We start from the raw sequence: 25,875 nt of genomic DNA on the forward strand, positions 1-25,875 counted from the left end.
CTGCATTTTCAGGACTTCAGAACAGTCCTCCAAACAATACTATTTTCCAAGATTGATTACTGCAACTCTCTGCTTATAGACCTTCCAACCATAACCACAAAACCTCTACAAATGTTGCAGAACTCCGCCGCAAGGATTCTTACTAACACCAGCAGAAGTGAACACATAACACCCATACTAAAACACTTACACTGGCTCACCATCAGATCCAGAATCATCTTCAAAGTGCTAACTATAACACACAAGAACATCCATTCACAAACGTCGCTAGATCTTAGCCTTCCACTTCGCCTACACGAGTCTTCAAGACCAATCAGAAACAGATACTTAGGCACCTTACACGTACCTTCAGCCAAGTCCTCACTCAAGAAACGTGCATTCTCGACTGCCAGCCCCCTTCATTGGAATGCCCTCCCCACGGACATTCGCCTCGAAACATGTACTCGAACATTCAAAAAGAAACTCAAGACCTGGCTCTTTACAAAAGCCTACACTTAAAGGTCTAGCTCAGAACCACATCCCAGAACTTGAATCATTCTCGCTTTTATAATCATATCAAACAACTCCTAATTTTATCCTTGGTCTCACAATTCCAAATCATTAAATATTTGAGCATGCTACTCCAATACCTCTTAATCCAGATGTAACCTCAGTTTTTGAAGTCTTCACTCCTATAGAAATAACTGCCAGTTCTTATTTACTTAACCTTATTCTGTAGATGTAAACTTTTCATGAAGACTGTAATCTGTAAACACCTGTATTTATTATAAGAATTTGTATTTACTCTTTATATTTATTATTTAGCCATTAACATTGTTCTGTTACCACTTGGTATTATTTCTCTCCTTTACCTCAAACTCTAAGTTCCTACTAAGTTAGCCATGTTATTTATACCCAATTGTTGGATGTAATTGTATATTTGTTTAATTGTTCAATCTGTTTGATGTAATTTTCTGTTCCTTGTTCTGTGTAAACCGAAGTGGTATGCACAAGTGCATGAACTCCGGTATATAAAAGCCTTAAATAAATAAATTTTCTGCCATCATTACTATGTTATTGTGTAATCCTAGATTCTCATTGTAATCATGGTCAGATTGAACTCATCAGCTAATTTTGATAAATGGCCACTTTTTACCCATTCCTTTTCTGCTTGTTCACCTTGGGATAAATTATTCTATTTTTTGTGGTTTAAATTGTTCATCAGTTTGAACAGTCTAACTGAAAAGTTGGTGTAGAAAAGATGTTAACTAAATTGCAAAATATATTTATTAATGGGGACATATTCTAAGATAGTGTAATAGAAAATAAAGCTTTGCTGGTGGAATGCAGAGCTGCAAAGAGATTAGGTCGTCTTGATTAAAAATGAGTGGTGACCACATAGTGAGATTGCTTCTAACATCAATATGGATGTTTTTGCATCGCCTGCGCAGCTTTCGGTTAACTCCTGCTAATTGTGTATTTCTCCCCTCAAAGATGCCAGTTTCTGCTTTTTAAAAATATATTTTTCTTTTCTATTAGGATTATGTAAGGCAATTGAACACATTCAAGTGAAACAATAATGTAACTGAAATGTTGACCAATGTTTTGGCTTCTTGCTCTTAGTAAGAGTTAACAGTGAGGGAGCATTCACAGTGGGCTTCCTATGTAGAGTTCCAGATATTGGTAATGTCTGGAATTTAAATCTGCATATTGAAAAAGTGATAATGAGGTTCATACTGTATATATGGTAATGAAGCTGATAATCTATTACACTAGACAGAGCAGTGACCTGACTAAAAAGTTTCTCTGTCAACAAACACTGCTGAATTAGCCATATCACATGGGATGATCTGACAGTCCAGGTTGACTCTTCTATTCCAGCAAATAGAGCTTTTGTTTTACTGAGCATGTGTGAAACTTCCCACATGCATGTCACCTTGTGAGCCCCCCAGTTTGTTTTTTTTTGTCTAAGCATCTGCATGGATGTGTATGTGTAGATATAACATTTCTCTTTCTTTATAGTTTTCTTTTTGTTATAACTTGAAATTTCCTTGCTGCCCCTCAACACTTTTCACTGCTAATTAAAAAAAAAAAAAATCCTTTTTTTTTTATTTGTCTAGCTCCAAGAAAACTAAATTCAATTACTTCAGATATTGTGCATAAGGCCAAAAGATGTCTATTACTGATGGCCATATTTGCAACAAATATCTGGGATCAGACCACAACACAACTTATTGCTATGAACAGATGCTTTATCCCATTCTGATTGTAAAATATGTTTTTACATGCTTTCTGTATTTCATTATGAATGTTTTTATTGTAACCACCATGATCTCTAGAATGGTGGTTAACGCATGCTTTTAAATAAATAAATGTCACTGAGGTCCCAGAGCACAGAGCTTAGAAAATGGAAGAACTCTGCAAGACAATGAAAAGCCAGATGCATTCCTCCTCTTGGAGTGGGACTCCCTCCATGCTGAGTTGAGCAGGAGCTCCTTGAGTAAAGCTTCCCCTTCTGTGATCCTAGTTCCTTCATCTGCTGCTTTACTGGTGTCAAGCAAGGAATGAAAGCATGCAAATAAGGGTTAGTGAACCATGTGAAGGCCCCATAGGGCTCGTCTAATGCTTTGTGTGGGGGCTGGTAGTGCCAGAGTTGAGCTCTGGATCAGTCCCATCAATGTACCCAATGCTGTCAACTCACCAGGCCCCAGCACAGTCAATACCCCAAAACCTCAGAGCACTAGTCCTTTGTGCCTTCGCATCAGGTATCCATTAGCTGATGCAGCTATTCACTCTGTCAATACATGCAGCCTCAGATCCATCAGTGCTCCATATCCCTGCACAATCAGAGTACTGGTCACCTATGCCAATGCATTTGAGGTGGGAATAATCATAGAGGAGCCCTGAGGGATGAGGATGATTCATTGCATTTACTTTCCTCCAGCTCTATATCATTTTCTCCATTCTGTCTCCTTGAGTGAGAACTTCATTTGGAGACTGCATATCTAATGTGCTCCCTGGTGCCTCAGGTCTCCATGCATCAACCAGCTCAGTTGACCAGGAGGGGCCTCCTTCCTGGGATTCCTTAGGGGCTTCTCTAAAGGATGAACCTTTACTGGTCTCAGAAGGATGTCTCTTCTCCCTTAAAAAGAATTGGTGGACTTCTTTGCCTCTGTCTGTCCAGAGTATAAGATTTGTTCCACCAAGAGGGATTTCCTCGCTTCCTTGCTTCAGGAGCTTCCATCAGATGTTCCAGCGATAGGCTATAGCCCCCAGTTATCTCTCTCTGCGGCGGAATGTACTCAGTATTAGGGGTTGCATGAGACGGGACCATCTGCATCATGCCATAGGAATAATCTCCAAGATGACAGTGCCCCACCTGATTGCCTTCATTGTTGAGGTCATGGGTAAGTGTCTCTTCACTGCTCGGTTCCAAGGAAGGGGCTACAGGGATTCTCTCAAACCTTCCTCTTTTGATCTGCCAGAGCATTCTTAGTTAACAAAAGACATTTCATACTCCAAATTCTTGGACAATCTGTGTAAGGCAATGGGATTAGATGTCTATTAGCACAAGGATCCACAAACAGAGGTCTTTGGACTTCTGTGGATTTTGGAAACTCTGTCTGAGCCTGCAGCAAGCCAGGTTCACTAGATTCTGCAGGATTTACAAATGAGAATATGGGAAAATCCAGCATCCTGTCCCCAAGTAGCCAATAATCTAGGTCTGAAATATAAGAGTACAAGAAAAACCAGGGTTTGTAGTAATTCAGCTACTGCATTAGTCAGTGGTAGTGAAGTCAGCAGTGAATTGAGTTAAGACTAGAATCTTCTCTAACACCCCACTGGGTAATGACCATATACTGTTGAATAATTTGGGGGGAAAAAGGTCTTCCAGAGCTCAATGTTCAATTGCCCACATTATGGCTCATCAATTCTACATAGTGCAATACTTACTCATGGTAATGACAAGCTGACTATCTTGGTAGTCACCTGGATAGAGGACAGGCAGATTATTGGCAGGGCACTTTCCGATTGCAGAGGAGTGCAAACATAGTTTCCTCCACTTGGTGGATGAATCATTTGATACGATCTTCTGAAGCAGCCATCAGAGCATGCTGGGTGGCTTAAATGAGAACCAGCAGTTTGTGTGAGGATGTTCATGACAAATTAGCAGATGGGGCCATATTTGTGGGACAACATTTTTAGAGACCAGCTCAGAGAAACAAGTTGCCCAAATTAAGGAGCAGCATGCTGCCATCTAGTCTCGGGAACTGAACAGTCTTCCAGGCATCCCTAGTTTGCTTTTAATGCTCTCTGTCAATTTCAGCAATATTGTTTACCACCTATGCTCTGTCAATTTCAGCAATATTGTGTAGCACCTATGCTTGACATTCACGAGGCAGCAGCTTCTGCCTCGTGAATGTCAATGTGAGAGATATCTGCCAAAGATGCCACAATAGGCTCAACCTAAGCCTGGGCCTAGTTTTTTATATAACTCAGGCCTCTACCCCTCCAGTAGAAGGGAGGATTAATCTTTTCCTGGAGAAGTGGTAAAAGATCACAAAGGACTTTTGGGTGCTCAAAATTGTGGAGTCTGGTTACCATATGTGCTTCTCTCATCCTCTAGCACTACACAATTGTTCGGCTCTCAATCTGGATCCATCTCACTCAACCCCCAGCTCCATCTTGTGATGGTCGCTTCTCAGCTAGTGGGTGATAGAACTGGTACCTCCCAAGGAACTTGGCAAAGGGTGCTACTCCCACCATTTCTTTATCCCAAAGAAGTCAGGGGGATTGAGACCCATCCAGGAAAGAGCCTATTAAGGGAGAAGTTCAAATTGAAATTCCTCCACACTATTTTGCCCTTTATTCAATGGGATACCGATGTGTGCCCTGGATCACTCTCATTGAAAATACCTCCACCATAGTGGATTTCTCTTACTACCAATACTCCCTTTTGAATTCTTGGCGGCCCCGTTGGTCTTCACAAAATGTCTAGCAGTATCAGCAGCATACCTTCATCACCAGGTATTTCTTTCCTTACCTAGGCAATTGGTTAATGGTGGGGTTTTCCTAAGCAGGGGTGTTGGACTCCCTACAGAAGATAATCCAGCTACTTCAATGGGTGTGAGATTCATTATCAAATTCAAGTCAAATTTGATCCTACCCAAAAAAGCAAGTTCAGTGGGGCATAGATAGACTTCCTGGAGAAAGAGTGTTCCTCCCATTGGAGTGGCATTCTGGCATTCGAGACTTGATCAGACCCTACAACAGTGAGATCAGTCCTGGCTCAAGAAGTTCCTCATTGTCCTGGGATACATGTGGGTTCCCATGAGCCACCTCAACATGTAGATTTTCAGTGATATCTCCGAACTCTGTGGGTTCAGTTGCTCAAACCATTTTTCCCTGATTTCTTTATTTTAAATGCTTAGAAACCTACTTATAACAGATTAACTGTTATAAGCGGATAACAAAACATTAATCTTCACCAGTCAGTGGCATACTAAGGGGGAGTGCTAGGGTGGGGTCTGCCTGGGTAAACAGCCAAGAAGGGTTGCTAGCTGGAAGGTCGGGCGACCTGTGAGCAGAGCCCATACTGCTCATGCCCAGAAGAAGGAGGCCACCGGACTACAAGAGGTGGAATAAGAGCCTGTGGGAAGTACTAGACTGCCTAGAACACCATGGGTCTGGGGCCAACAACTGCATAGCTTTTCTTTCCACCCACATGGCCCTGAAGAAGACATGGAGGGTCCGTGTGGGCGGGAAGAAATAAAGGACTTGCAGTCATGGCCAGAAGCAGGAGAAAGATCAACATGTGTCCTTGGTCATTGCATGAAGAGGCAGCATCAGCTGAGTGCACGTGGAGTAGTAACAGTGCTGCTCCCCCTCCCCACCGCAGGTGCAGGAAGCAGAGCCACACCAATCCCCACAGCCTCAAGAAAAATGAAGAGTCCCTGTCTGTTGTGGGGGCTGAAGGAGGAAGCTACTGCTCTGCTTCGGATAGGGAGTTGGGTAGGAAGTGAAAGAGAAGAGAGAGTGTGTGTGTGTATGTGTGAGAGAGAGGCAAATAGAAGGAGCCTGTGTGCAGGAGTGTGTGAAAGTGTATGCCAGAGAGAGAGAGGAAGCCTGTGTGAGGGAGAGGGGAACCGGATCTCACGGTGGGGGGGGGGGGGGGGGCAGGGAGGGACAGAGAAGGGGAATGGAGGGGAAGGTGGATGGGGAAGTGAACCTGGGGGGTGCCAAAGGAAAGTATCCACCTCAGGTGCCAAATACTTTAGGTATGCCACAGATTTAAAGGGGTCTCTCCAGTGGTGGCTAGGCCCAAATGCCTTCTAGATGGAAACTCTTTGGCTTCTACCTCAAGTAATGTTGGCAACGAATGCGTCCACCAGAGAATGGGGTGTATCCATGGTCAAAGAGTCTGGCTGTCAATAAAATGTCTGTTTCAGATCAATATTCTGGAGTTATATTCATTCATATGCATTAAGGGTTTTTTTTAAATATCTTTGGGGAAAGAGAATTTTGATCCAAAATGACAACCAAGAAGTAATGTTCTACACATGAACAGCAAGGGAGCACAGAAATCCCTAAGAATCTTGGAGTGGACTTGCAGCCACAGAATCTTCCTGAAAGCAATCTACCTTTCCTGGATCGCCAACACTTTGTCGGATTGTCTCGGTAGAGCATTTCATACATACGAGTGGTCTTTAGATCAAACAGTCGCAGACAGATTGTATGATCTCAACAGATGAGGAATATCGTTTGCCAAGCACACGTTGTCCAACTGGCTATTAGACTTTACTGCACATTGCTGAACTCTGGCTGGCCTCCACATCGGACTGTGTCAAAGCTTATCAAATGAGAGCCATGCTTACCTCAGTGGCTTATCTGCAAGCCGTACCTATAAAAGATATTTGCAAAGCTGCAACTTGATCATCAGTTCACTCCTTCATGTCTTATTATCTGGACTACATATCAAGAAACAACTTTTCGGCAAGCAGTTTTATTCCAGTTGTTCATCCAGTAGTCCATGGGATGGCATCTGGAGCACTGCAACCCTCAGCTTGGGACTCCTCATGCTTCATATCTTAAATCAGCCCTGCTTTTTTATGAAGAAAGCAGGTTTGCTTACCATAAATGGAGGTTCTGCATGGATAGCAGGATGAATTAGCCATACTTAATATCTGCTTGCCACCCTGGAGAGCTGACTACATAGCTAAAGCTAAGCTGTTCTGCCAACTGCAGGCTCCTGAGGCAGTGTGCAAGCAACAGTTCCCATACATATTCAGAGCAAAAGCTCTATGAGCTAGGAAAGAAGGGTCTGTTTGGTGCCATTTGATATTACCCCATGTGTCATGGCTAATTCATCCTGCTGCCTATGGAGAACCCCCATTTACAGTAAGCAAACTTGCTATTTTTGCAACTTTACATGGGGCTCCTGAGCCATGTTTTAACTTTTGGATTTTAATAATTTTAAATGACAAAAGGATTAAATTTGGGACATATGTCTATGTTCCAAATTTGAATGAAGCAAGCCTAATTTTATTGCTGTTTTAAAAAGACAGGGCTAGCATTTCTTATACAGTTTAGTTGGCAGTTGAAAAATATACAATCAAGATATCTCCTTTCCATTCAGATTTTTAATTCCTTTGTGATCATAGATCAATTATAAAATGTAATGATGCTGTCTTCCAATTGAAAACACCATATCATTTAGGGTAGTAATTCATTATGGCTGATGTTTATTATGCAAATGAAACAAAAGGAAGACCGTATACTGTGGAAAGAATATTTTTTTTATTGTTGTACTTAGATAAAACGCCCAACAGGCATTAATAGCTGAGCGCAGGTAAAAGAAGTACAGAAAAGCAGAAAAAACTGCTTTTCTGTACTTCTTTTTTTTTAAAGTAAAAAATAAAAAAAACTTGGCAGACAGAGTTATGAAGACCGACGTCTGTTTTCATAACCGGCCGTCTGCCAGTAATGAAAATGGACACAGAGTTGGTCTTCATAACCGGCAGCCGCGGTGGGGTCGCATTAGCAAGGAGGTGCTAAGGTCACGCAACCCCCTAATTTGAGAATTGCATGGCGCCCCCTCGCAGGTGCCATGTGCGCATTAGGAAACCAGGCACTGACTTTTCAGCGCCCGCTTTCCTCGCTTTATATTGCATCGGCCCCTTAGTGTTCCTGAGAAGACCCCCATCAGGGCCTATTTTGCCTTATCTGCTTTCACATGTTAATACTTTATATTCTTCATTTTTTGTTAATGAATTTGTGATCAAAGAAGGGAAAGGGAAAATCATATAGTAACGACATTAGAAAAAGACCAAATGGTCCATCCAATCTGCCCAGCAAGTTTCTTATGGCAGTAACTGCTGCTCCATGCAGGTTACCCCTGTATCTTTGTTTAGGGTAGTCATCTGACATTTTAAATATCTAGCAGGCTTTAGTATCTTCCATAGAATAGGAAACGCTGGGACAAAGGGTCATCATATGATGAGGGAGAGACTGAAGAAATGTGAGAAAATACTTTTTCAGTGAAAAGGGTGGAGGTCACCAGGAATGGACTTCCAGTTGATGTGTTGAGAGCCAAAACCGTGGCAGAGTCCATGCATGAAAGAGAAACAAAGGGACTTTTGTGTTGGGTAGACTTTTATACATCTCCTTCCTTTTTTTCTGTGCATATTGGGCAAAATTTGTTTAAGATGTCTGCCTCTTGTTTATCCCCTTCTTCACCAACTCCATTTTCTCATTTTATTTATATTTTTTTTTTACTATTCTCCATTTGTCTGAAAGTCTTATTTCTTTCTTTTACTGCCTGGGCAATTTTCTTCCCTGTGTGAAACTGCTCCTCTAACTGCCTTCCCTGCTGTTCTGTTTTCCTCATATTTTTGCCTGTCCTTTTCCTTGTGTGCTTTTTATTCTTCAGAATGGTGCTTGCTCTTCCTCTCACTATTTCTGTGACCTGTTTTAAGAAGAGAATCAAAGATTTCTTTAAACTCTTCCCTTTTCTAGCCTATTTACACAAAGATTTGTTGCCTTCCCTGCACTTCCTTTTATTGCCACCCACAGTGCTTCTGCACTTCATAAGTCTTTGATTCCTCAGAGGAGTTCCTCCATACAATTGCTCATTATCTTGAAGTCTCAGGACCCTTCAGGTTTAGTTCTGATTTTATGCAATAGATTTTTTTTTTTTAGTTTAAACAACTATTTACCATTTATAACATATGCCAACAGTTGTCATTGAGGGAGCAATTTTCAAAATTATGTGGGTAGTTTGAGTCCATGGGCACGCATACCCATGGATTTAACACCAATTCACAAAGGGAAAATATGCGCTTACTTGCTCTCTAAAAATTGCATAGAGAAAATGCTTTCTAAGGATACCTTTTCCATGAAAACAATGCATTTAGTTTGGAAAATGCAAAACCATGCACATTGTAACCCTGTCTTTACCATTGATCCCTGCGTGTACTTTTACCTGGGGAAATGGTGGGTGACTTTCTTGACAGCCTGTTTATCTGAGGAAATCGTCATTTATTCTGCTATAATAAATAACTTTTTTGAAAATTGTTCTCCCCATGTTTATGGAATTACTGCTTTTGGGATATCCCAAACAATTATACAGTTTTATGACCTCCCCCACCCCATTCACTCCCTATTTCATGTTTTGCCATATCTGTGAATTGTGGGAAACGCGGCTTTTTCACAACTTACAACTACTAAAAAGCAATTTGGCAATGAAATTAACTTGTAAATACTTTACAATAGCAAAATATCACTGGTAATTTCCTTCTGAATTTCAGAAAATATCTTGTCATTTTACGGGTAAAATAAGATTATTAGCTCTCCAAATCTTCAGAAAAAACATTCAGATATGACATACAGCGAGTCTGTCTATTAGCTTAATGTGGTGGATCTGTGTTCTCCAGAATACATGGTCAGAGCAACAACTTCCAGACAATGGACCACAATACATTTTCCAGCAATAAAGAAGCACTTTCCAGTTAATAAACATACTTATTACGATGCTCAGAAGGGTTTAGAATATATGGAATACACAAGGATACTAGTCACTTTCAGTTAACCTTTAGTAATGTAATTAATCTTTTTTATTACAATTTTCTAAAAGCTGAAAATATTTGGTCAATGCCATAATCAATGACAAGTGCCTTCCTCCATGATATATTTAGACCATGCTGTGGAGTTGCAGATAACTGCTTTAAATGCCCTGACTAGGTAAAAGTACATCCAGTATAAGATTTTGAATTGTATTTCCCTTAGGGGGGCCACTGACTGTAAGACAATTAATCTTTTTAAATCAACCGTTAATCAGTTCTTTGGGGATGACTTCATTAGACTTCATTTGCCATCTGGATGCCAACTTCAAAGCAATTTCAGAGCAGTTTAGATTCCGGGGGGATTTGTATAATTGGGTTAATGTTTTTTTTGCTAATGCAGGCGAGACTAACAATTTAGCCAATGTTTGAAACTGAAAACAGTTTTATTTATTGCAAGTATGGAACCTAAATAGTAGTGATTTGCAAGTACAGAAAAAAGTCATTATTATCAAGGTTGAATTTTTCTTGCCGTTGTTGAAAGGAATGAGCTGCCATGAGGGATAAGCTAACCAAATTCAGTCCCATCGGTACCCGTCTGGTAGATGATGCAATGAATTCCGCATCAATTTACATGTTTGTCATGATCTTCATACCGAGTTAATAAGAGGGTTTTGTATTATCGCCAGAGAGAAAAGTTGTTTTTACATGTAGGACAAATAATAATGTGAGTGGCTTCATCATTTGATTTTTAGTGTTTGAAAAAGCTGAATTTGGATGTCTCTTTTGGCTGAACTAGATAAATTACTGGTATATTTTTTTAAATCTGTGCTGCTAATGCCCCTTCCATACCTTGATCATAACTTCAGTGCAAATATTGCACATCTCTCATTGCAATAAACTCCTTCATTTGTAAATTGGCCTTATGAGATCTCTTAAGATTAAGGGTGCCATCTGTATGATGTACAGTCATTTAGGCAATATAATAATTTAAGCTGTATTTTTCCCGTAACAGATAAAGGCTGCTGTTTCCAGCTAATCTTTAGTTTATCAAATGGTTTTAAGAAGTAGATCTATATTTAGTTTAGATAAATTTGAAACCTCATGTGGAGAAAAAAAAATCCCACACATTGTAAAGGAAATAGACCTTGAGATCAAACTACTCTCTGTTTGTTTGCTGTGTCCAAAAAAAAAAACAACACAACAATTTCCTTCCACTCAGTCAGAACCAGGGCTGGGATCTGGCACCATGAGCCTTCATCTACAACCACCTGGAATTTCCCCCCTCTTTATTTGAGATTTGTGTGGATTCAGGAATAGTCTCATTCATTTCTATTTTGGTGTCTGAAAAGCATTTTGTTCCTCTGCCCCAAACTTTGAGAGGGTAATGAATAAAAAGCAAAGCTTATGCCATGGATTAGGTTTTAAAGGGAAAAGACTTAGATTCTAGACTTGCATGGCAACAAGAGTATGTTTTATGGGTGCCACGAGAGGGGCCATGTGATATGGCTGAGCATTTTTTTCATTTGTGTTTTTGTTTACACATTTTTTTTATTTATCTTTTTGGCCTTTTATTCTCCCTCCTCTTTGCAGCCTCACAGCTTCTTCTCATCTTCCACCCGGTCTGCCTTTCCTCACCACTGCCAGCTGAACCCTGCCATTACCGCTTCACCTCCCCCCTCATCCACCACCAGTTTCTTTTTTTTTTCTTCCACCACTGAGCAGTGATGTATTGAGCTGCATACTCCTTTGATGCTCAGGCCTCGACTGGCATTTTGAACCACACAGTTCAAAGTCCTAGTCAGGATCCTGGAGTTAAAGGATCTTAAGGCCTGAGACTCTGCTGTTCATCTGTCTGTCCAATCTGCAGTTGTGAGAGGTATTGGCAGGCCACTCTGGTGGTTCTTGGCCTGGCAGGATGGGCTCTGCCGGCTGCTCCAATGATGGGCTTCTACCACACCACATGCAGAGGGTCCCCATTCGATTTCCATATAAGACTTTCCACACCCCTGTTGGGGATGCTGCGGATTAGCACTCAGAACCTCTGGAGAAAGGGAATCTGTCAAGGTTGATGGTGACACCTGGTAACTGGTTTTAGAGTGCATGCAGTGACCGTATTAGGAAACATAGAGGGCCATATTAAAATAAGGGGAAAATCCAAGTAATGAATGAAAGCACTTGGCACAGGGATCATAGTATAGCATAAATGGCCGCTGTCCTGGCCGGGCTCCGTCCTGCACCACCCCGCCCCTTTTCTGGGCCCGGCAATTGTGCGCATATCTGCACTTACGTGCGTGGCTGGGCCCTTTTGAAAATGCGTTCGGTGCGCGCAGGGCCCAGCCAAGCGCGCAAGTGCCAATATTTTTGCGTGTGGCCATTTTTTAATTTGGCCTTTTATGTGAAGTGGACAGCATCACATATTTGTTAGTGAAATGAGAGGGTTTTGTGATTCTGGTTGCCTAATAATATTTGTGGCTGTGCTTCCCTTATTTCGTGCAGCAAACTGGTGTCTGAGAGTGCTTCTCAGGTGAAACAATTTGAAGTAAGCACCATCTTGACCTCTTGTTGGCTTTTTATCACTTTGATGATAATAATTTAGCTGTATCTTAATATTAAAATATAAGCTGAGCCACGAAAAATCACATTCCAATTTAATTGACACATTTATATAAGCCTCAGTCACTGTTTGGGAGAAATAGGGAGGCTGAATTCAGTGCATTTGTCTGGTTAAGTTGGTACTTATCTGGATAAATACTAGGGTTTGAAAATCCAGCTTGTTTGACCATAGCTGGATAAGTATTTAGCCAGTCTGGGACATTCTAGGGTGCAGCAGCATTATGCAGCTAACATGGTTGCATAACTTTAGGGCAACCAAAGAGTAGTCGTAAAGTTAGCTGGATAAGGGTTTGTTTGTTTGTTTTGTTTTTTTTTAAATATGGCTAACTTTCCTAGACAGCTAGTGGCTGAATATGAACCTCAGTGTGTCTAAGACGATATTAATCCTGTGGCCAGTGGGATTTATTGGACAAGCTGGTTCTGTTTCTTATACAGTCACTGTCCTCAGTACAACATTTTCATTGAAAATTCTCTGTTTAAACTAACGGATTATATGTTAGGAGTTCATCTGTCAAGATTTTCTTCACTCCTTGTCACTTACTGCCTAGATTTTCCATGCCCTTATCTTGCTGAACACACAAATTAGTGCTGTGCTTGGAGCCCCCTGTTGCTCCATAGTTTTCAAATCACCAGGGTCTCTAGGCAGCTGCTGTCAGGCTGTTATTTTAAGGCTGCAGGTCTCCTAGCTTGGTAAGATCACACACTGTACCAGTCAACACAGTATCTGCATCAAACAACTCTCATACAATAGCTTCTCAGCTAGATCTATCTTTAACATTGGCCAGCAAAGATGGACAAAGGTGGAACAGGTGCCTTTGAGTATAGTGCAGGCAGAACAGAAATATTCCAATTTACCCCTGTTAACTGATAACGGTTATTAATACAAATAAAAAAACATACTTTGAAATGTCTGTATACAAATGCTAGAAGTCTAAAAAAAATAAGAGCCGAAATGCCAGTGTGTTGGGCATCCTTTCGGGTTCAAGTAAAATGACGTTTCTGCTTATTCTCATCACATAATTGAATTTGGAAATTTCAGCTGTTGTTTTCCACTAAGTGCACATTTTTATTTTTCAAAAATTTTGAACAAAATGTTTGCGTTGATAAATTTTTTCACAAGTTGGTTTAAAGAAAATCACTTTAAAAAAAAAAAAAAAAATTGCCATGAGACCAATGATTATTAACTCAGAGACCATCAGACGCTAAGGGCCAGATTTGTGCGCACAACCCGGCGCACACAGATCTACGCCCGATTTTATAACATGCGCATGCAGCCGCACGCATGTTATAAAATCCAGGGTCGGTGCGCGCAAGGAGGTGCACAATTGTGCAACTTGTGTGCGCCGAGCCGCGCAGCCTTCTTTCGTTCCCTCCGCCCCACCCCCCAGCCCTACCTAAACCCCCCCCCCCTTACCTTAAAATTTTAAGTTGCGCATGCCTCCAGGCAGGCGTAGGTTGCGCGCGACAGCCGGCCCGTGATCCCGGGCATAGCGGCAAATAGCCACTGTGCCTGGAGGCTTCATCCCCGCCCCTGCCCCGCCCATTTTTCAAGCCTCGGGACATACGCGCATCTCGGGGCTTGCGCGCATCGCCGAGCCTAAGCAAAATAGGCTTGGCGCGTGCAGGGGGCTTTTAAAAGGGTTACGCGCGTAACCCTTTTAAAATCCGCCCCAAGCGTTCCTATGAAACACAGGAATAGCATTTTAGCGAACGCTAAAGTCTGTTATATGAAGATTTCTATTTAGATTTAAATGTGCCATAAGTTTCAAGATTTCCAGGGTATTACCTGTTTATTTTGATTTAGATATACACCATGGTCATTTCTTTTGGTTGTATGTCAGTGATTTTAAAAAATAAGATTGACGAGTTAATGTATAACACTGGATAAAGAAGTTGATATAATTGGCATCTCAGATAGCTGGTGGAAGGAGGATAATCAATGGGACACTGATACCAGTGTACAAATTATATCGCAATGATAGGATGGATCAAATTGTTTGAAGGGGAGAGCATTGAGTTAAACAAGATATTCCCGTGTAGGCCATTACTAGACATATAGTGAATTCACTAATACATTTAAAGGGCATTAATTAGACACATTCCTACTCTCATAGCAACCTAAAACTTAAATAGGAACTGAGCAAATTTGAGATGAAGGCAGCAGTCCAGCAGCAAGTGGGACTAAATGCACAATTGAATCTTTATGGGTAGAAATCCCTTGTGTGTCGGGGAAGACTATAGTGATAGGAGTATACTACCATCCACCTGGTCAAGATGGTGAGACTGATAGTGAAATGCTAAGAGAAACTAGGGAAGCTAACCAAATTGGTAGTGCGGTAATAATGGGAGACTTCAATTACCCCAATATTGACTGGGCAAATGTATCATTGGTACATGTTAGAGATATAAAGTTCATGGATGGAATAAATGACATTTCTATGGAGGAATTGGTTCAGGAACCGACAAGAGAGGGAGCAATTTTAGATCTAATTCTCAGTGGAGCACAGGATTTGGTGAGAGAGGTAACAGTGGTGGGGCCGCTTGGCAATAGTGATCATAATATGATCAAATTTGAATTAATGACTGGAAGGGGGACAGTAAGCAAATCCACGGCTCTCGTGCTAAACTTTCAAAAGGGAAACTTTGATAAAATGAGAACAATTGTTAGAAAAAAACTGAAAGGAGCAGCTACAAAGGTAAAAAGTGTGCAAGAGGTGTGGTCATTGTTAAAAAAAAAAAAAAAAAAAAATCCTAGATGCACAGTCCAGATGTATTCCACACATTAAAAAAGGTGGAAAGAAGGCAAAACGATTATCGGCATGGTTAAAAGGGGAGGTGAAAGAAGCTATTTTAGCTGAAAGATCTTCATTCAAAAATTGGAAGAAGGATCCATCAGAAGAAAATAGGATAATGCATAAGCATTGGCAAGTTAAATGTAAGACACTGATAAGACAGGCTAAGAGATAATTTGAAAAGAAGTTGGCCATAGAGGCAAAAACTCACAGTAAAAACTTTTTAAAATATATTTGAAGCAGAAAGCCTGTGAGGGAGTCAGTTGGACCGTTAGATGATCGAGGCGTTAAAGGGGCACTTAGAGAAGATAAGGCCATCGCAGAAAGATTAAACAATTTCTTTGCTTCGGTGTTTACTAAAGAGTATGTTGAGGAGATACCCGTTCTGGAGAAGGTTTTCATGGGTAATGATTCAGATGGACTGAACCAAATTTGTAACCTGTCATTAAAATCATCCATTGTACCTGAAGACTGGATAGCTAATGTAACCCCAATATTTAAAAAGGGCTCCAGGGGCGATCCGGGAAACTACAGACCAGTTAGCCTGACTTCAGTACCAGGAAAAATAGTGGAAAGTGTTCTAAGCATCAAAATCACAGAACATATAGAAAGACATGATTTAATGGAACAAAGTCAGCATGGCTTTACCCAAGGCAAGTCTTGCCTCACAAACCTGCTTCACTTTTTTTGAAGGAGTTAATTAACATGTGGATAAAGGTGAACCGGTAGATGTCGTGTACTTGGATTTTTAGAAGGCGTTTGATAAAGTTCCTCATGAGAGGCTTCTTGGAAAAGTAAAAAGTCATGGTATAGGTGGTGATGTCCTTTCGTGGATTACAAACTCTAAAAGACAGGAGACAGAGAGTAGGATTAAATGGACAATTTTCTCAGTGGAAGGAAGTGGGCAGTGGAGTACCTCAGGGATCTGTATTGGGACACTTACTAAGTGATCTGGAAAGAAATACGAGTGGGGTAATCAAATTTGCAGATGATACAAAATTGTTCAGAGTAGTTAAATCACAAGCAGATTGTGATAAATTGCAGGAAGACCTTGTGAGACTGGAAAATTGGGCATCGAAATGGCAGATGAAATTATATGTCGTTAAGTGCAAGGTGATGCATATAGGGAAAAATAACCCATGCTATAGTTACACAGTTAGGTTCCATATTAGGTGCTACAACCCAAGAAAGAGATCTAGGTGTCATAGTGGATAACACATTGAAATTGTCGGTTCAGTGTGGTGTGGCAGTCAAAAAAGCAAACAGAATGTTGGGAATTATTAGAAAGGGAATGGTGAATAAAACGGAAAATGTCATAATGCCTCTGTATTGCTCCATGGTGAGACCACACCTTGAATATTGTGTACAATTCTGGTTGCCGCATCTCAAAAAAGATATAAATGCAATGGAGAATGTACAGAGAAGGGTGACCAAAATGGTAAGGGGAATGGAACAGCTCCCCTATGAGGAAAGACTAAAGAGGTTAGGACTTTTCAGCTTGGAGAAGGCTGAGGTGGGGTATGATAGAGGTGTTTGAAATCATGAGAGGTCTAGAATGGGTTACTTAGTCTTTCAGATAATAGAAAGACTAGGGGGCACTCCATGAAGTTAGCATGTGGCACATTTAAAACTAATCGGAGAACGTTCTTCTTCACTCAACGCACAATTAAACTCTGGAATTTGTTGCCAGATGATGTGGTTAGTGCAATTAGTATAGCTGTGTTTAAAAAAGGATTGGATAAGTTCTTGGAGGAGAAGTTCATTACCTGCTATTAATTAAGTTGATTTAGAAATTAGCCACTGCTATTACTAGCAACAGTAACATGAAATAGACTTAGTTTTTGGGTACTTGCCAGGTTCTTATGGCCTGGATTGGCCACTGTTGGAAACAGGATGCTGGGCTTGATGGACCCTTGGTCTGACCCAGTATGGCATGTTCTTATGTTCTTAAAAGATGTGTAGGAAACAAAATGCAATGTTGAATCTTTATGAATAGAAATTTCAGGTGAGAAGAGGAATAAAATAGTAGTGGGTTCTGTATTACTGCCCACCTGGCCAGAATAAACAAATGAACAATGAAATGCTAAAAGAAATTAGGGAAGCTAACAAAATCAGCAGCACAGTCATAATGGGCAAATTCAATTACCCCAGTATTGACTAGATGGATATCACATCAGGACATGCTAGAGAGGTAACGTTTTTATATTAAATACATGACTACTTCATGGAGCAGTTGGTACAAGAACAAATGGGGGGGGGGGGGAACTATTTTAGACTTATTCCTTAGTGGAACACAGTATTTTGTGTGAGAGAGGTGTTGAGCCACTTGACAATAGTAATTACATGATCAAATATGACTTAATTGGAGGGAGGACACTAAAGAAATCTACTGTGACAACATTGAACTTTCAGGGGGATGACTGATAAAATGAAGAAAATTTATTTGAATTTATTTTAAATTTTTCTATACCGGCGTTCATGTAGCAGATACATATCACATCGGTTTACATTGAAAACAGTGGTTGCATAATAGCATTACATAAACAGGGGTTACACGAAACTGGGATCCAAAGATAAATACCTGGGGTTAAATACAAACTGCTAGTAAGATATTTGAGTATTGCACCAACAATAGATTGAGTTAAACGTACACAATAAATATTAAATTAAAAATTAACAAATCTTAAATTAAAATTAATATGAAATAACGAGCAAAAAATTAATTAAACTAAAGCGCATATATTTAACTGTAGTCTAGAGCGGGATGAAAAAGCACGAAGTTAAGACAGTAGTGGGAGGGGGAGACCTATCAAAAGGGGAGCCGGGGTGCTAAGGTGGGGGGGGGGGGGAATTTCCTGTTATGAGAAGAACGATCATCCAGTACGGGAGAGAAAAATGAATATCCATATAGGATGTGAAGCTCATTGGAGTAGCCCAGAATGTTTGTCTATGTATGAGGTCACGATTATCAGATTAGGGAAATGCTTGGCTGAATAGCCAAGTTTTGAGCTTTTTTTTGAAGGTCAGTGGGCAGGGTTCTTGACGGAGGTCGGGGGGAGAGAATTCCATTGTGAGGGACCAGCCGTTGATAGAGCGCGTTTCCTTAAAGAGGTCTTGGCTGGGGGGGGGGGGGGGCGGCGTAAAGAGTGCCTTTGTAGAAACTTCTAATGGGTCTGGACGAAGAGTGGGGCCGAAGGGGGATACTTAGATCGAGTGGGGAGAGATTGTGATAGGCTTTGTGAATTATCGTTAGTACTTTGTAAAGAATTCAGAATTTGATGGGTAGCCATTGAAGGTTCCGTAGGATGGGGTAATGTGATCTCTTTTTTGGTTTTGGTCAGAATCCTTGCAGCAGAGTTCTGTACCATCTGCAAAGGTCTGATGTTGTTAGCTGGGAGTCCGAGAAGGAGGGAGTTGGCAATAGTCGATTGTAGAAAAGATGATGGATTGAAGTACCATCATCAGCGATTTGCAGAAACCAGTTAGAAAAAACTTAAAGGAGCAGCTGTAAAAGTTAAGTTTACATCAGGCATGGACATTGTTTAAAAATACCATCTTGGAAGCCCAGACCAGATGTATTCCTTGTATTAGAAAAGGTGGAAGGAAGACTAAACACTACTGGCATGGTTCAAAGAAGAGACTATAATAGCTAAAAGAACATCATATTTCAAGAAATTGAAAAGGGATCAAATGATGAAAACAGGAAACATAAATACTGGCAAGTTAGATGCAAAGCATTGATAAGGAAGGCAAAGAGGGAATTTGAAAAGAAGCTTGCAATGGAAGTAAAACAATAACTTTTTTTAGGTATATTTGAAGTAAAAAGCCTGTGAGGGAGTCAGTGGGACCATTAGATGATCAAGGGCTAAAAGGGGTTCTTAGGAATGAAAAAGCCATAGTAGAGAGACTAAATGAATTGTTTGCTTCAGTCTTCACTGAAGAAGATTTAAGAAAGATACCCATGTCAGAAATGACCTTCAAAGGTGATGATACAGGAAAACTGAAGCAAATCTCAGTGTACTGGAAGATATAATAGGGCAAATTGACAAGAGTTGCAAATCACCTGGATCAGAGGATTTACATTCAGACAACATCCAACAAAGCATTTATCTGTGCAGTCTGGGTAAACAAGCATCGGGATAACTTACTTGATGTGGCGGTTACTACCAGTAACCATTAAGCTTTATGCTCACCTTTGATGCAACTCCAACATTGCATCAATGGCAGGGGATGGCAGGAAATTTGAATCAAATAGTTACCAACAAGGGCCCTGAACAACTTGGTCAGTGAAACAGATAAGTGTGGGAGCTTGCTAGGCAGACTGGATGGGCCGATTGGTCTTTTTCTGCCGTCATTTCTATCTTTCTATGTATACCTCCCAGAGTGCTGAAAGAACTGAAAAATGAAATTGCGGACCTGCTATTTAATAGTAGTAAACTATCATTTAAAAATCTTCTATGGTTCCTGAATCCTGGAGGATTGCCAATGTAACGCCAACTTTTTAAAAGGGATCCAGGGATTATCCAGTAAACTGCAGACCAGTGAGTCTGACCCTTGTCAGGTAAAATGGTAGAAATGATCATAAAGAACAAAATTGTTGAACATACAGATAGGCTTTGTTGCATTAAACTATGCCTATCTGCTACATCTTTTTTGAGGGCATAAATAAACATGTGAATAAAGGTGTGCCAGTTGATATTACTGTATCTGGATTTCCAGAGAGCATTTGACCGTGTCTCCCACGAGCAACTTCTTAAAAATTTAAAATTCAAGGGATTGGGTGCAGTGTACTATTGTAGATTGGGAACTTTAAAAGATAGAAGACAGAGAACAGGGCTAAATGGTAAATGTTCCCATTGGAGAGAGGTGAATAGTGGAGGACTGCTGCTTTTTAATGTATTTATAAATGACCTGGAAACAGGAGCAGCAAGTGAGGTGATCAAATTTGCCAATGATACAAAATTATTCAAAGTTGTTAAATCACAAGAGTATTGAGAAAAATTGCAAGAGGATCTTGCAAAACTGAACATGCAAATGTCAAATGAAATTTAGTATGGACAAGTGCAATATGAGGCAATTAGGGAAGAGTAACCCAAATTATTGCTACACGATGTAAGTTTGCACATTAGGAGTCACCATTCAGAAAAAATGATCTAGGTGTCATCATTGATAATACCTTGAAATCTGCTCAGTATGCAGCAGCTGCCAAGAAAGCAAAAAGAATGCTAAGAAGAATTATTAGGAAAGGAATGGAGAATAAAACAGAGAATATCATAATGCTTCTGTGTTGCTCCATGGTGTATGTTATCTTGAGTATTATGCAGTTCTGGTCACCACATCTCAAAAAAGATATAGCAGAATTAGAAAAGGCACAGAGAAGAGCGACCAAAACGATAAAGGAGATGGAATTATTCTTCTGTGAGGAAAGGCTAAAGAGGTTAGGGCTCCAGCCTGGAGAAGAGACAGCTGCGGAGAGATATGATGAAGATCTATAAAATAATGAGTGAATGAGTTATTTACTCTTTCAAAGAGTACAAATACTAGGGGACACACAGTTACTAGATGATACATTTAAAACAAGCGAGACTATTTGTTTTTATTCAACATATGATTAAGCTCTAGAATTCATTGTCAGAGGGATGTGGTGGTAAATATTAGTGTAACTGTGTTTGAAAAAGGTTTGGACAAGTTCCTTGAGGAAAAGTCCATAAACCATTAATAAGAAGTAGTTGTAGAAATGCACTACTTATCCCTGAGATTAGCAGCATGGACTCTATCTACCCCTTAGGATCCTTGTGACCTGGATTGGCCACTATTTGCAATAGGATTCTTGGCTTGATGGACCTTTGGTCTGACCCAGTATGGAAAATCTTATGTACTTTTTTCATTTGTCCCACTGTTTCATCATTCACGTAATTCACCATAGGGAAGGCAAAGAAAAATGTTTCTTCTGAATTGCTTGGATAGTTGAGTTTAGATTTCAGCATTTGGCACTATTCTCCTATCAGCAGATGAAGACAGAGAAAACTGACTCGCTGACGTAGCTGACATATAGCCCTGCCCTAAAATTAGCCCGCCAGTATACTCCGTTTCTAGCAATGGTGGACATGCATTTCCCTAGTGGAGATTGCTCGAAGAATATAAGGAGAAGAAAAAAAAAATAGAATGAAGAGGTTAAGATCTTGAGTTGACACCTGACTGGTCCATCTCTCCTTTGAGTAGTTTGTCTAGATGCCCTGTCAGGCTTAGACTTAAGGATGAGGGAGTAGTGTGGCGAAGGCTTGTGCCCTCTCCCCCCACCCCCCTAATAGCTGGTGACTCGATTGTGCTCTCAGCCAGGGAAGAGCTGAATGCAGGTTAAAAAAAAAAAAAGAGAGAGAGAGAGAGAGAGGAGGGAAATGTAAGCCCCTCCCCTCCTTTTTTCCTTACTGGGTTGTGCGTCTCTCTCTGCATTTACTACCCTTCCCCCCATCCCCTGCTCTCTCCTCCAGGGAGTTAGCGGAGACTGAAGGTGGCACAGGTTGGCAGGTAGAGCAGCTTTCCCTAGGCCTCGCATTGCAGGTTTATTAGTTGGCTGCGTAGGAGGCTGCTATGGGCAGTCTTTGCTTTTGTACATGTATACACAGTTCAGCAGTGGCTTAATACAGGTGTACACGTGCGTGTATGCGCGCAAGCCCATGGCTTAGATTTGTGTGTAATTACATGGATACACCCTGTTGTGCATGTAGGGGAATGCATGGAAATAGTGCCCTTTTTGGTCAGGATAATGGTGCCGGGGACAAAAAAGTCTAAGTACTTTCCTGTTTGTGTGGCTTGCCATATAAGGGCAATTCAGCCATCACTCTCCCTTCACCTGTGCCAGTGCCAATGCTGATTGGAGGCTCAAGGCGATTTGCCTCCCAAGAATTTTGATGCCATTTCGGCATCCCCTCCACTGATGGAGGATTTGGTAGGAGGAGGTGAGGAGTTTATATGATGGACAATTCCCCTTCTCCCTTGTTCCTGATGGGAGGGACATACCTGGGGAAGGAATTAGAGAGTGACATGTTCGACCTATGGGCCCTTGTATAGTTTCATCCTCCTTCTCCTGGGTGAAGTTTTTCCAGGAGTTACAGGCCTTTCTGGAAGGGCGTCCAGTGGAGGCGAAGCAGCTGAATATAAAGGGGGCTTGTCATAGGGTGTCCAACTTGCGTCCAAGTTGAGCAAGTGCCGAAGAGAATCTGCCCTGGAGAAGTAGAGGAGGATGAGGATCATGGTCAGTCAGATTATTCCAGTGAAGAGGGAGAAATTCTTCCTGACTTAGAACTACATGGTACTCTACTCCACTTCTTTCACAAAGATGAGTTGACAGGTCTGTTGACTCAGACCCTGAAAACATTCGGAGTAGATGGATGTGACTCTATGGGATCACAAAAGAAATATCCCATCTTGGTTACCTTGTGCAAAGTGTCTTGTTTTATTCTCCTCCTGGAACCAATTCAAGAGTTAATTGACCTTGAGTGGAATGCCCCAGAAGTGAGCTTTAAAGGTTGGCATTCTTTGGCAGGTATGTACCCTTGGGAAACGAAGGCAAGGGAGTAGTTTCCGTTCCTAGAGGTTAATGCCTTGGTGTGTGCTGTTGCCACACGAACTGCCATCCTGATCAAAAAGGAAGCACCTCTGAAGGAAGCCCAGGATAGGAAGCTTGAGGCCATTCACAAGCAGACATTTGAAACCATGGCAATGAGTTTGCAAATGGCTTCTTGCTGCTGCTTGGTGGCTCAAGCAGATTTGTGTCTCTCTCAGGAGGCTGTAGGAGTGGGAGCTGATAGCAGGCGTTGCAACTTGGATTGACATTTCTAATTGAGTCAGACTGTGACGTGGTGCATTTGACCACTAGAGATGTAGCTTCCATAATAGCATCAAGGTGCCTGTTGTGGCTGCGGAACTGGTCTCTGCTTCAACTCTCTGCTTCAACTTTCTGCTTCAACGGCAGGGGAGAAGAAAAACTGATACTTCACGCATATCCAGCATAGCTCTCTGCTTCAACGGCAGGGGAGAAGAAAAACTGATACTTCACGCATATCCAGCACAGCTCTCTGCTTCAACGGCAGGGGAGAAGAAAAACTGATACTTCACGCATATCCAGCACAGCTCTCTGCTTCAACGGCAGGGGAGAAAAAAAACAACCAATAAGGGCTGAATAACATAGTCTGGGTAAAACAAATAAGCATGGGTGTAGCTTGCTTATTGTGGCGGTTACTACCCCTAACTAATCAAGCTTGATATTTCACTTGGATGTAGCTCCATCACTGCTCTCTACATCAATGGTGGGGGTGGAAGGGAAATAGAACCAAAGAGCTAAGAGAAACAGATAAGTATGAGAAAAAAAAATGTGTGAAGCTTGCTGGGCAGACTGGATGGGCCGTTTGGTCGTCTTCTGCCGTCATTTCTAGTTTCTATGTTTCTATGGTCGGTAGATGCTGTTTCTAAATCAAATTTGACAAGGTTACCCTTTAGGAACTCTCTCTTGTTGGGGACTGAGTTGGAGAATATGGCAAATAGATGGGGTGATCCAACTTTCTGTGATTGCCGGAGGACAAGAAAGCGGTGTCACATTCTTTTTGCGTGAAAGCCTGCTCCAGGGATTCCCATCTGTTTGTTCTAGCAGAGGGGCAGTGACTCAAAAGTCTCGTCCTTTCGGCGGATCTCATTCTTTTCGGCCTGAGAAGCCACATAAGGACATGGGCTCTGGGCTCAGAGCATCTCTGTCTTCGCAATAAGGTGCAGAGATAGGAGATCACCTATCTCAATTTTATCAAACATGGGCCCAGAGTACAACGGACCAGTGGGTGGGTACTGGAGTTGATAAGAGACCACTATGCTCTAGAATTTCTCCACATTCTTCCAGATGCCTTTATGGTCTCTCCCTACAACTTGCTAGTGAAGAGAGAGGCAGTGGAGGCTACGTTCAGAAGGCTGCTATATCTGAAGGCTATAATTTTAGTACCCAGATTTGCAAGGAAATACTAGGAGCTATTCGATTTATTTTGCCGTCCTAAGAAAGAAGGTTCCTTCCAACCGATCCTGGATCTGAAGAGAGTCAATTGGCATTTACACGTGACTCACTTCAGGGTGGAAACTTTATGCTCCATAAATATGGCAATATGGAGAGGGGAATTTCTTACGTCACTTGATCTGATGGAAGTCTATCTACATATCCCCATTCAACAGGAGCATCAGTGTTTCCTTCATTTCACTGTTCTAGGGCCTCGCTATCAGTGTCAAGCCCTACTGTTTGGTCTGGCTGCAGCACCAGGACCTTCTGAAAGGTGGTGGCATCTTTGTGGAAGGAGGACATTCTAGTCCATCTGTATCTGGATGACTAATTCGAGCCAAGGGTACTGAAGAGAGTCAAGTGGCATCTCGTAAAATGATCCGCTTGCTTCAAGAGCTAGGCTGAGTGGTGAACTTCAGTCTTTAGCCAACACAGAACCTGGAGTACCTCTGCGTGTGATTCAATATGGACTGGAGCAGAGTGTTCCTGCCAGAAAAACACATCCAGAAGTTGGTGACTCAAGTCCAATCCTTGAGAAGGGTTATTCTTCCAAAGACATGGGCTTACCTGCAGGTCCTGGGGTCTCTGGTAGTACCTGATTGAGGTGCCATGGTTCTACAGTTGCAAAAGGGCTCAGAGAATGTTAGGAATTGATGCTCTCGTCCAGGTGTGGCCAGGGAGCAGGGTGTTAATATGTTTCCTGTCCTGGCCAATAATTGCCAGGGTAATTCGGAAGATCGCGAGGTATACCAAGACCATGGTTCTGGTGGCTCTGGATTGGACACATGGACTCTGATATGCCGATTTTCTATGACTACTCGTGGACTGTCCTTTCAGGCTGCCAATCAGGGAGGATCTGCTGCATCAGGGGCTGATAGTGCATGATGATCCGGGTCGGTTTTGTCTTATGATTTGGCCCTTGAAAGGGCTCGGCTGCTGAAAGGTGGTTATTCGGCGGAGATTTCTACATTGCTTCATGCTAGAAAGTTTTCTACCTCTCTGTAGAGTATTAGAGGGTTAGTTCGGGGTGAAATGTTCTCACCCTCTTAAAGTAGAAATTTCACTAATTTTGGAATTTTTACAGGAAGATTTGGTTAAGGGCTTGGCCTTGAACACTCCGAAGGTGGAGGTAGAAACTCTAGCATGCTACAGGGCAGAGGTTCTCAACCTTTATTCTATCAGGACACACCTGAGAGATGATGCTCATGTGCGTGACACACTGAACACATGACCATCATGGGACTTAATATAAGCATATGCTTTGCATCCACAGGAATCCCCCACTTCCTAACAATGGGTGCAAAGTAGAACTAAGACATTTCCCTGTTCAATTCACCATACAAAAAGATATTCTGATTCTGGTGTCATCTTAATAACAGCATCACAAACTCCC

At 41.5% G+C, this 25,875-nt stretch overlaps 1 protein-coding gene across 4 annotated transcripts in view; it reads left to right on the forward strand.

The window, feature by feature from the left end:
• NEIL3 (nei like DNA glycosylase 3) overlaps window positions 1-25,875 on the forward strand; it is a 218,238-nt gene that overhangs the window by 86,824 nt on the left and 105,539 nt on the right. The window lies entirely within an intron of this gene.

The sequence above is a fragment of the Rhinatrema bivittatum genome, chromosome 1 (assembly GCF_901001135.1).
Source record: "Rhinatrema bivittatum chromosome 1, aRhiBiv1.1, whole genome shotgun sequence".
In the NCBI taxonomy this organism is placed as follows: domain Eukaryota; kingdom Metazoa; phylum Chordata; class Amphibia; order Gymnophiona; family Rhinatrematidae; genus Rhinatrema; species Rhinatrema bivittatum.